General features: G+C 44.1%; 1 protein-coding gene across 2 annotated transcripts in view; it reads right to left on the reverse strand.

Annotated features, from left to right (window-relative positions):
• Nucleotides 1-13,103, reverse strand: part of GSG1 (germ cell associated 1) — a 90,208-nt gene that overhangs the window by 52,650 nt on the left and 24,455 nt on the right. The window lies entirely within an intron of this gene.

Consider the following 13,103-nt stretch of genomic DNA (forward strand, 5'->3'; position numbering starts at 1 on the left):
TTTTACCAGAGGAGGACCTCTTACAGCAGGGTGTGGGAAGGGCTCACAGTGTGTCATGGGTGGACACTTGTCTTGGTCTCAGGGGGTTCCAGGAGTCACAGATTAGAGAATATGCTGAGTTGGAAGGAAGCAATCAGGATCTTCAAGTCCAACTCCTGGCCCTGCACAGGGCCACAAGAATCATACTATGTGCCTGAGAGCATTGTCCAAATGCTTCTTGAACTCTACCAGGCTTGGTGTTGTGAGCACTGCTTAGTACTGTGGCCACTGAGTCCTGATGTTCGTCATCCTCCTGGCACTCCTAGAAGTACAGGGTAACCAAAGACCATCTGGCCACTGTGGACAAGGCTAACACTGACAGGTGAGACATGAACCACCCACTGAGGGGGGCGCACTGAGGGAAGTTAGCCAGTGAGCCTTGCAGGAGCACACCCACTGATAGGCTGGTATCTGTGTCCTCTCCCTAGCATGGTGCAGATGTGACAATATGATACCCCACAGGATGACGAGGCAATGCCAGCCTTGTTGGCATGACCAGGTCATAGGCAATGGTCTCAGTTTTTGGACAGTGGTCTCCAACAGCATTTCTGTCACCACAATCTGTTGTCTCTGATAGCTTAGAAATATGTGAAGGCTAGTGGACACTCTGGGTAGCTTGGTTTGCCTGAAAAAAATCACTTGGGCTACTAAAGAATCAGTACCCTAATCTACAGGTGGAAAAAGTCACCGAGTTCCCTGGCACCTGACAAACCTAGTTATCTCGTCCCTGAAACATGAGACAGTCTTTGCTCCACACCCAGTAGCTCCCGCCACCGTTTTCTGAATCCCATTACATTAGGGGCACACAGGCACAAACTTACATTTGGCACCACCAAGAAAGAGCACATCAAACAGAGAAGTAGATGCCAACAAATATGGATCAATTACAAAACATAAGGAAGCAGAAAAGGATAGAAGAAAATAGAACTATTGGTTGTGTCATATGACAGATGTTTGCTCAAAAATCATCTTCAACACAGCCTGAAGTGACACTGACCCAGTGCTACCTGGACTGTGAGACACAAAGTCATGTCATTCCTGCAAGAGTCATTACAGGGATTTCAGGAACCAAGCTCCGCAAGGCCCAGGACCACAGCTGACTCCAGCACTTCACAGCAGAGTCCTTGGACTTGGAAGAGAAGCCTTTGAAAGGAGAAATTCCCATGCCTGAGATTCAATGGCAGAGCAAAAGGATTCCCTCTTCCCTGCTTCTTTTCTGCCGGTCACTGCAAGAAGAAAAGTGTTTGACACAGACAAACAGCTGATTAATTCAGGGCATTTGTCTACAGTAAATCAGCTGCAGAAAGCACTAAGAATGAGGGACAGCTGAGGGGGCAAGAGAATTTTGGGCAAGAGACATTCTTGCTCTGATTGGAAAGTCACACTATGTAGGCTGGGAAGAAGTAGTCCAATAACTGGCCACATTAAGGGGTTTGAAATGATCTCTGCATATTCATGGGTGTGTTGCAAAAGCCACTGCAGACACCTTAGGGGAGAGCCGTGCTCTGCAAATGGCATAAGCCCAAACCAGCCAAGGAAAGTAAGTGACTCCTGGCCTGATCTAAGGGTGATGACAGCACTTGAACACAAAGGCAGCAGCACCTGCTGTATTTACAGAGTGTGGCTGACTGCCAGCACACCCAAAGCAGAAGAATGGCTTTATTCCCTCGCAGTGAAGACAACAGAGAAAAACCAAACCACCACCACCAATAACAAAATACAAAACCCCCCAAACCACACAAAACTAAATAAAAAACAAATGTGCAAGGAATGAGGAGCTCATGAGAGGTATCAAAGATGACACCAGGAGTGAGGTGAAAAAACTACAGGTTGCTTCCAGCACTAGAATAATGCTTCACTGCTGGCATCATGGATGCAACTAGCCCAGGAATCTTTTAACAGAGGAAAGTAAGGTGAAATCAGCATAACATATTATCCCACTCAAAATATATCCAGTCCAGGGTGCAGACTAGAAATTAATGCTGTGGTTGTACTAGCTGTAATTAGAAGGCTGTCTAAACTTGTGATTATTTATATTTGCAGTTCTGCCTGCTCAGATAATAAGAACAGTCAGGGTACCAGTTGATCGTTAGAGGAACTGGGGAGGAATATTAATCGCAGACCCTCTGTTCCCACGTTGCACAGTTGGTGAGGTGCATCACTGCAGGCAGCTCAGCTCTCCCAGCATTGTCAGCGCCACAGTATTGAATTAGATACACTGTGATCTGATGCATGATGACAAATCTCATGTTGCACAATTCACTCAAAGTACGTGGGTAAGTGGTATAAATATACACCTTGTCATCTGTTACAGTGCTTAGGAAACCTGATTGCCTTTCTGCTCAGCCTAGCATGGAAGGCTGTAGCTGGCAGCCTTCCTACATTCCACCCCCTCTCAGGCTTCTCATGTGAACCAGGTTAGCCAGAGACCAGAGGGGTCAATCCACAGCAGATGCCTCAAGGCAAATACAGAAAGCATGCTCCTCAGCAGAGATTTATGAGAAGCCAAAATGCTTCAACTTATCTCTCAGGCTAATTTCAGTATCAGCATTTGGATGACAGAACTGGATCTATCTGAGGGAAGAGGCAGTGCTGTGGAGCTCTGTCCTGTGAATACAGTAACTCTCATACAGATGACCTGGATAACATAACACAATCAGAGGTAAAGAAGGGGCTAAAGAATGGGCTTTGGGGATGCTCCTGCCTCTGTATAAGTGGACAGAAGACTAACTTTTGGAGTTCACAGATGGATGGGACTTTTTATGAAGAATTTTATGGAGCATCATAGATTATTTCTTTCTCTGGAAACAACTACCAGAATAAAAGGTTCATTAAATTGATGTGCTCACTGCAGAACTTTTTGGATCTTGCTCTGATGATAACATGGAGCTGGAGTAGGTGAGTTGTAATTCAGTGAGTAAGACCACTTCCTTGGTCTTTGGGAGGATGAGGGAATGTATGGTTGTGTGAGACAGGAGTATCAACCAAATGAAGCATTTCTTGTTATCAGAGCCAGAAACCATAAACGCATGGGTCAGGGCTGCCTAGCCAAGAGAGCAAAGGGTGCTGCTGTGGGCAGGGCCTGTGATGGGTGGGCTCAGCATGTTGCAGAGCGGGGCTGTGAAAGGGGCTTCCATGTGCCTGTCACACTGCAGCCATGACAGGTTTCCCCCATGCTCGCTGGGAACTCCTGACACAGCATGAGTCCTAGTGTGTCCCCAAAAGCTGACTCTGCTAAGCATTTTGGAGGTACATTTAGCAGCTCCCAGGACTGCATCCCAAGTTTTCACCATTTTCATTTACAGACTTAGAGAAATAAAAGACAACCTCAACACAGCTTGTGCATTTTTTTACAGGGTTCTGTTTCTAAACCACATTAGAAGCAGGAGATGCCTCATGCGCATTACACAGAAGATGACCCACTATGTGATACAGCAAGAAGTTTCATTGCAAAGAAACCAGAACCTCAGCCCTTTGTATCCCAGATCTGGAAAGGACTTGTAGGCTCTGCAAAAGAGCCAGGGGTGAGGAGGGGATGCAGAGGTCAAAGGCAGAGATGAAGTACTCAGGATCACCCCTGGGTAGACTGGCAGTGATCAGATGCCATGAAGGAATGGGGCAGTAGAAAGAAGTGGATTAGTAAATTTTGGGACAGAAGGGAGAATGAGATGGACAGGAAGAACAAACACTGCAGAAGACAGAGACTATTACTGCACTGGTGGTTTGGGGAGGACAAGCAATTTAGCAGGGAGGTGTATGGAATTTGGGACGCTTGAGACCCACTGCAGTCATCTACCAAGCAGCCAGACCCTCATCAGTCAGTGGAATTGCTTCCCAGTACCATAGGCTGACATTCACAGTTCTACCAAAAACTGTGGTGAGCTGTTGTAAAGCATCCAGCACCGGAGGATGGACCCAAACATGCCCTCTCAGCCCGCTGGTGTCTGGAGACCCTGGTCCCCAGTGCTGTCACTAGAGGTCAGTGCAAGCCCAGCAAATGCCTCTGCTGAATTTAAGTTTCTGTGTGGTACAGCCATCCCCAGTCCAGGACAGTGCTGATTTATCACAGTATAATTCAGAAATGGGAGCATGCCCCAGCCTCACTTGGCAGCACTCGGATGGGCTCCCTGCTGACCTGTGGCATGTCATGAAAAAGAAAAATGCAGCTTCTTGTAAGAGGTGACATCATGGGAGTGTTTCTCACCAGGAAGAAACCTACAGGGCAAATGAAAATGGAGGAAGAAACTCTGTGGGGGAATCGGCAAAAGTTTGGAATTATCAGTCTGGAACAGATGACCATGGCTCAATTCCCTTTGGCTACTGAGAGCTGTTTTGGGCTCAGGGAGGTAAAGGTTTACCCTTTTATCCTGCAGTTAATACCAACCCTTTACCAACTGAGGCAAAGAAATAACATCGACCTGGGAGAAGCAGACTGGAAGCAGAGAATGGAGGAGGTGATGGGATGGACAGAAGATGAAAATACTTCAGAGCTTTAGGACCTCAACAGTTCCTGCTTCAAGCAGGCACCATTTCTAGCTAACTCCCCTTCACTTCCAGTGGATCTTAAGGCAACAGGGTCTTTTCAATTTTGCAAATAGCAAGCCTTAGGTCCTTCAAGACTGATTGCAGCACATCAGTAGCTAAACCTGTATAAAGGCAACCAGCTTTCAGGGGTGTGGTTTTAATCCTGATGATTTGCCAGTGAAATCTGTGGAAGCTGCAGAGGTCCATCAGTTTAAGTACCTCATTTCAAACATCCAAGACAGAAAAATTTGACACAGATTTGACACAGGCAACCAGCAGAGACCTTGAAACCCTGCAACAGGGAGGCAGAGAAGAGTTTCTTTTTCTTTTTTTTTTTTTTGCCATGTGTCTACCAGAAGATTTGCAGTGACCTTGATGCAATAAGGGCAAAGTTTGTATTTGCAGTGCAGTAAATCTAGTGGTCCCTGTTGTATAATTGCTTGCCCATAGAGAAGCATGACTATAATATATATCACAATGTCATTTAGGCCAATACATATGCTATAGATAAAACTACTACTTGCTCAGAGAATCCACAATCAGGAAAATTAACCCGTTCTTAATTTTTTGACTTTTTCAACTGTGTTGCACATGTATCCACATATCAGAAAGCTTTTGTGCCAGAGTAGAGTCAGATATATTTGGAATTCAAGTGGAAAACACTACACAGTCCTGCTTGTGTCATGCCAGATGGAGCTAAGAGAACAAATCCACATCCCTATATTGTAAACTTACTCTTTTCCCCAGAATCACTGATTTGAGTGGTAAAATGGAGTAAAATGGATTCAAGTAAAATGAAGCTCTTCTTCCACCAGGGAGCTCTCTCTGTGAGAGGGTGCAATGGATGGAAAGCCACAGACTCTGAGCCCTTGTTTCTCCTCTCTTTCACTGTCTGGAATTTCTGTTTATAACAGCATTCTTCATATGCATGGATTTACCTCGACTCTCAAAACTCCACATCACCTACTTTACAAAAATCGAAAACATGGCTGCAAAATTACTTCCAGCAGGTCTGGAAAGACAGATTTCTAGTATGAGAGAGAAATCATATTACCTCTGCTTTCTGGGTCTATGAAAACCTTATGTCTGATGGTTTCTGACAAGCAAAACAAGGCTCCTATAGAGACCCTACTTTCAAGACAGCCAGATCAACAGGCACAAAATAGGCACCACTTGACATTATTTAACCAAAAGCACCCTTCTCACAGTCTGATCCCCAGCCCTTCCAGGGGTGGGCTGACTCATACATGCCTTGTCACACCCCCACCGCACTGCTTCCGTGGGGACTGCATTCCTATTGCTTCCCAGTGCTGCCACCTTCCAGAGCTCCCACTGGTATTCAAAGGGCAGAAGTCTGGCTTTAATCCTCAAAGCCATCAGCAATTATCTTGCATCACGTTTGCCACTTTTCTCTGTCACATGTGCACTCTTAGCTCCCACCAGCGTTGAAAGCTTCCAACAGCCCTTGCCTTTTCAAAGAGCACTGCAGCCAGCCATTTACACTTTAAATAGACATTAAAATGAAGCCACCTGCATGCCTTCCAGTTCCCGAACTGCAGAGCAGAGCAATGGATAATGGAAGTGTACCAACACATCAACAGTTTCCACTAGCAACTGCTGCAGAATAGCTTGATACCAACTTCAAATATGGACAGGAAATGGCTTTTGATATCAAATGTAAGTTTCAACCCCACAAGTCTCTAAAAATAAACATTTTGTTCCTACATATCCTTGATTTGATACCAAATGGATTGTGGAAAGGGACCAAACTCTAGAAACAGAAATAATAATAGAGGTACAGTTTTAATTAACTCATCCTATATTATTCCCTTTTCTACTGGACCCCCTGCCTCACTCAGCACACAAAAGTGCTCTGTGGATGAGGCTGTCCTCGTTATTCACTCTTGTGGCCGTATTTATCTGCACACCAGCAGCGCACTGCACAGCATACAGGACTCTGCTTCCTTTCTGGGCTTTTCAATTCGCCTCATTATTATCACCATCAAGCCATTCCCAAACCCAAAAGGATTTTTGTCTTCCAGTCACCCCTACAAAACCAAACCATTATCACAGATATTTTAGAAACAGGGGAATTGATTCATAGGCAGATCACAGCTAAAAATCTGCAATGCTGGCCATTAATTCTGGCCACCACAGTGGCCTCTTACATACAAAACAGCTCATGGCCACTGCTGAAATGTTGCAGGGGGGCATCACATTCAGAGTCCACGGTAAAGGCAGAGAGGGAAGAGTGTATTTCTACAACCCATTATAATGTTCTCAGTACAGCAAGCTGTATTCATCTTCTTGCCTGCATAAAGAGGTTGAAGGAAAATTGCATGCCTTTCCTTAGGCCACCAGTCACCTCAGGTCAGGATTCCTGATCTGGGGAACACCAGGAAACCTCTCACCAGTGTAAACCCTCTGGATGGGTAACACAAGAACACAAAGACAAATGTCAGAAGGATCAATTAATCTTAGGTAGCTCTGTCAAGACACCAATAGCCCATGTATAAAAATCTCTACGCACTCAAAGCACACCTACCATAGGATTCAGCTGCAGTGAGTTCTGCAAAGCAGGCCCCAAGGGCTTCAGCCCCTTTCCTTCCCTGCAATAAGTTATGTCTGTATAGATCTGCTTTTAAACAACTGAGCACAAGCTCTGTCTCGGCTAAGGACCAAGTGCCACACATTTGCATCCCAACTTTACGCCTTCTTGCGCATTGAGCCCATCCAGATGGCAGGGTGTATTCAAGGCTTAATGATCTGCTTTCCTCCCTCCAGTATGGGCACAATAAATCACTGGCAAATCTTCCTGATGGTCTTTTAGAGGGAAGACAGATCAAACACATATAGTGAGTTTCAAAATACCAAGTCCTCAGGAAAATTATGATCTGCAACATCAGTATAGAGTATGGATTCAACTGGATAACTTAAAATGCCTGCAACTAAGCTTTCCCTGCCAGTCCACCCTTCCCAAGTCCCTATGCGCTGCACTTTCTCCTTTGCCAGGCAAAGATTTTGCCAGACCTGCCTTGCTTGCTCCACTCTTGATTACCACATTTCCCTGCCTGCTTCAAAGAAATGATCTTTTAGCAACAGCACTCACAGCACTCAGACAAAACTTTTGAACAATCTCAAGAGAAGCTAGGGTTCGGTCTTTTGAAGGTTGGGCACAGAGACTGCAAGAGACCTAGCTTTCAGGACAGAATTTTACACACCCAAGTCATGACCAGGAGATGTATGCACTCATGACATGAGACCCAGATGCATCTTCTGCCTACGGCAGAAGCACAGCACAAGACACAGGGATCTGTTTACAGGATCAGACCTTAAACACCAGTGAGAGATCTTAAGATATTATTACATGTGGCTGTGTAAGAAGCTTTTCTTGTTTGATGAGATGGTAAAGTGGCACACACAAACTTAGTCTCAGCAAATGGCCACAGCAATCTGACTGCCCCCTACAACATCACACAGAAAGTTGTGGCAGAGGCAGGCATTCCTCTGAATTGTCCTGACAGCATTAAACAGCCTTAATGTGGAGGTACCTCTGTGTCCAGCCTGGGGACCTCCACCTCATTCTCTTCAAACTTTTCAATATCTGCAGGGACTAATAAAAGGCTTTGCGCTTTGCAGTACTTACTGCCACTGAGCTCTGACCTCTCCTAAATCTGCTTCCACTCTGCCTGATAAGTGAGGTTCTGTGTAGAAGCACCATGTGCTCTTGTATTTAAAGATCAGTGAACTGTTTGGGATGCCAAAAAATAATTCAGTTTCACACCATATTTTATTGCAACATTTCCTGGGTAATCAAGTATTTTTATTCTCAAAAGACTGTTTTCCATTGTGTAGACTTTTAAGAAGAAATTCCCTGCTCTGGAGTTCACTGTGTTTCTGGCTACTTAAATTGGATCTGACAAGTTAAATTATTTGTATGCCTTAAGCTAACCATCTGCATGGGGGTAAGCATCAGGTATAGCTTATATGTAGCATACTCCACAAAATATAAATTTACCCACATGTGCATTCAAACAAAATGTCAATGGTATTTCTCAAAGAATATGGGAGAAAAGGCCAGGGGCCAGTGAAATAATTTTCAGCTTTTACGTGACAGACAATGGAAGTGATCCAGTCTTGCATCTCCTAAGTACTGGCAGATTGGCCAGGATTTGGATGCTAACAAAGAGATTCAGTACATGGGCCTGGTTTCAATTAATAAGCATGTGTCCATATGGCTCTGTGTGTGTATGTGTTTATACCAAGTGTTCTTTCCTGGTATTGGGTGTTGCATAAGTACAAGCATGCATGTGTGTGCCTGTGAAGACAGGTTCAGAGATAGTTCAAAAATGCCTAGCAGCAGAGACAAAATTTGGTGTTGACAACCAAAACAAAAGGTTTCTTTCCCGGCAGGAAATCAGAGTCACATGGCAGCAGTGAAAGCACCAAACATGGTGTGCTGACCATGCAGGATCTGCCACTCTGTTGTGGCAGAGTGGCCACAGCTGGTACTGGGACAAACCTCACCCGGGGAGAGAGAAGGACCAAATACAACCAAACCTGCTCCTGGGAGGCATACCAGCGAGGCTGACCTGCTCTGTCTGCCATGCAAGGAGGCAGAGACTCACAGTGCCTACTGCTTTAAGTGGATGGTACCACTCTCCTGTTGCAGTGACAGATCCTGCTGTTCTGCTACTCTGGGCAGCCTGACTCCGGAGGAAATGTCCTGCTCTGCCCCTGCCTGCAGCCAGCCCACCTGCGTGCATGTCAGACCACACACATGCTTTGGATTTGTCAGCAAACCACACAGTTCTGTGTCTTGTCCACAGAATTTGCTTCTCCTGTATCTTTGTTTTTTTTTCAAAAAACAATGTAGTTGTCAGATCAGTAGCTGTCAGATGGGTAGAAGGAGAAAGAGGCAAATAAGATAAAATATTTTGTATGTGATAGGAAATTCATACCCAGCAATTTAAAACAATTTGTGCATCCATAAGCTTAATTTAATTCTATATCTCCTCCATACCGTCTCAGTTTCTTAAGTTAGAACTGTTTCTGCAAATAATAGGCTACTTCAAAATTATGATGTACTAATGAGGTTGATGGTGACCATATAGGACCACAGACTCTGATAAGGTACTTACCTGTTATTTTAGGGTTATCTTGGCTTTTCAGCTCTACATTTCTTTCTTCAAGAAAGAAATTTCTTTCCTCAAGATGCACTAATTTTGCATTGTTCTATCTAATAGCCACTCTAAGCTGGCACACCTTCATACCTGATTTTGTCAGTGCTTTAAGTACTCCTTCAAGCCCTTAACTTTTGGTGCCTTATTGCAATGCAGGGATAATCCCCTGTGACAAACAGCAATTAAAGACACAAAGAAATCCACAACAGATTTTTTTTCCGAGCACCTCAGAAATACTCTCTGCACCTTGCATTAATTTTCCTGCCCAAATCCATGCCCACTTCATTTCTCTGCATTTAAATATACCTTGTATTATTATTTTCCCCTCAGAATAATTCTAATTGTATAATTCACCTCTCAACACCCGACCAGTGCTCAAAGACAGCTTTAAGGGTTTTCATAAATCACAGTCTAGAGTATCCTGCAGTGCAATGACAGAGCTAAGTACAAATATAAGCTTTTCAGAGAACTGGTGTCTGAGAATGGGTCTATCCTGCCACAACACCACCACCACAAACCTTCACTGGACTGAAAAGCCTACTCTGAGGATTCCCAACTGGAAGTAATGAAAAGTAAGGGTTCCCAAGGGTCTCAGTGCTGAGGGCTGAATGGGGAGAAGCCTACCAAGAGAGAAAAGGGGAGGAAAACAGTAGATGTTCAGCCATTCACTCTGAAAATAAAACTGTTGTCTGGCAACTTCCTTTCAACAGGAGCACAATGACAGCTCGAGGAGACCTCCATAAGGAAAAATCATATCACGCACCCCTGAGGTTCCAGCTCTGGTCAGGAGTACCAGAGGGAGTGCACAGCCAGTGACATGTTGGACAAGAAGATAGGAGATAGGAGCAGAAAGTTAGGATCTTGGACAAGTAAAGTGAGAAATACCAAGAGGTATCTCAGAGCAGCAAAGCCAGGAATAAGACTGGGAACCAGAGCTGAGGAATGGCAAGAGGACTGGAGTGCTTTATGGATGGGTTTAAATTCCAATATTCATTTATTTAGAAAGCCTTTTTATTTCCTTTTGATTATGGGATGCAATTACATACCAAAATTAATATCCTAAGACAAGACACAACAGATGGATACCAACCAGGAGGGCAATAAGAAGAGACAATGAAGCAATTCTGGTCAATCTGACAGATCATGAACTCAGCAGCCTCCTACCTACCCATATCCATTGACAGGCACATCAAACTTTGTCTTTCAGACTCTTTTACTATTTCTTAGAGAATTTAATTCCTTGTCTTTTTCCTCATCAGCATTTTTACTATGTATTTACTCCAAATCTCTAAAGGAACAATTGCCCAAAGTCTCATGACTGCCACGAAAGAGGAAGTTTCGTAGATAAACCAAGGGAGAGGTCAGAAAATAGCTGTGCTCCTGTATCCACAGCAGCCCACACATGGCATGCCAGCAGTGCTGTTTGACCTGCAAGTGAATGGGGAATCCACATGGCATCTAACACATCCACAGCTGGTTTGAAGCTATAAATTTTCAGGTTCCAGCCTGACACCATGCTGGGACTTAGCAGGGGGAAAAAAAGCAAGCAATTCTTCCATCCTGGTGATTCATTTTTCCGTGTCTCAGACATCACAGAGATTAAGCCAACCGTACCTTTCCAAGCATTGTTTCCCTCAATTAAATAGAAACCTAGGCACCCACAGCAATGTCTGCTATCCTTTACAAAAGAGCTAACCACAGTAAATGCAAGTTTTCATCCTTGTAACATTTCTGAGGCCAACGCCAAGCATGTGATGGATTTGACTGGCGAGCATGAGGGACTTCATGTCTAAAAAATAGAAATCACTTAACTGAGTTGAAATCATTATCTTTATGGAAAGTAATGCAAGCTGATAATTTTGGTAAGGATGACAAATTTACTTCTTCCAGCATAATTCATCCTAGAGAACCTGAGTGTACTATCTGGATGCCAAACACCAGCTACTATTACATTTTTGCAAATGTCTTGACAAGCAATTAAAGTTATCAGAGCTCTTAGGCAATTTCTTCCTCTAAGAGTATAAAATAACCCAAATATGTGGTAGCATCAGTAACTTGCAAGAAGGACAAGTACCCTCAGAAGACAAAACTGTGATGCACCTCCACTTGAAACAGCACTCTACCTTCAAGGTTTTAATGTGAAACCCCCACACTAATAATGCCATCCACTAATTTTGCCTCAAGTTTTAGTCAGACCAGGATGTCAAGAAAGACATAACAGAAACAACTAGAAACAGAGGGGAAAAAACCTAGATGAGTAAAGAGACTGTGGCATAAAGAGAAATGATAACCATTATCTTTGCTTCAAGAGGCAATAAATAAGCAAGGCCAGCAATAAATAATTATCAAAGAAAGTTGAAGGCACAACTATTGCCTTGTACAGGAAAAGGAAGTGGATTCAATTACAATAGAGGCAAGTACAGTGAAATGTTTTCCACGTGGCATGTAAATAATTTGTGGAACTTATTGTTGGAAGATGTAGTTCAGATTAAGAATTTAGCAAATTATAGAGCAGGATTCATGCATCTTGTAATGGATGGGAATTTTTAAGAGCTTTGTGTATTGCAGGGTATAAAAACCAGATCTAAGTGGCAGGGATTAAGCAGAAATATCCCTCTGGGAAGGTTATCCTTGAACAATGTCTTTTGGGATGTTCCCATTTCCCCTGAATTGCTACACACAAGCCAGAGGTAGGCTACCTCACCCTGATCTCATCTACAGGATAATTCCAGAGAAGTGTTATCACAGCTGAATGGAGGAATTGCATGGTATTTAATCCGAGCCCATTGGAAATGCCTGGCAGCATCTTAGGCTGCACTGTTAGGAGACCAGTAAAAGGAATTAAAAGCTTTGTCAAAAAACCATCACAAGTGTGACTGCCCTAAAAAATACACAGGCCAAATTCTCTGTTGTTGCTCAGCTGGAAGAGGACCCTCCCCCATCCCTGCCCCAGTTCCATGCCACAGAAAGAGAGAAGTAGATTACAAAGAGCAATTCCTCACAGTACCCCAGGTGAAAGCAGCACTTTCCCCAGTTCCAGTTATTGTTAGCGGAAAAGTTCCTCCTGGGCTGATTTGCATTGACCTACAGAAACACACATGTGAATGCAGTTAAGTGTTGACCTCAATGTCACACAATAAGAGTAGCAGTCACAGAATAATGGCTTAAGGCTATTGCACAGTTTATTGAACACAGGGAGGCTCTGCCTGCCTGGTGGGAGCTCGGCTGGCAGCACTACAGTTATTCCAGCAGCCCTTGGTCGTGCAGCAGCTGGGAGAGCTAAGGGTAACAAAGATCACTTTGGAGATAGGTACCAGGCTTTTCTCATCAGTGTGAGGAAATAACATCGTGCCTGGC

Source organism: Taeniopygia guttata, chromosome 1A (assembly GCF_048771995.1).
Source record: "Taeniopygia guttata chromosome 1A, bTaeGut7.mat, whole genome shotgun sequence".
NCBI classification, from domain to species: domain Eukaryota; kingdom Metazoa; phylum Chordata; class Aves; order Passeriformes; family Estrildidae; genus Taeniopygia; species Taeniopygia guttata.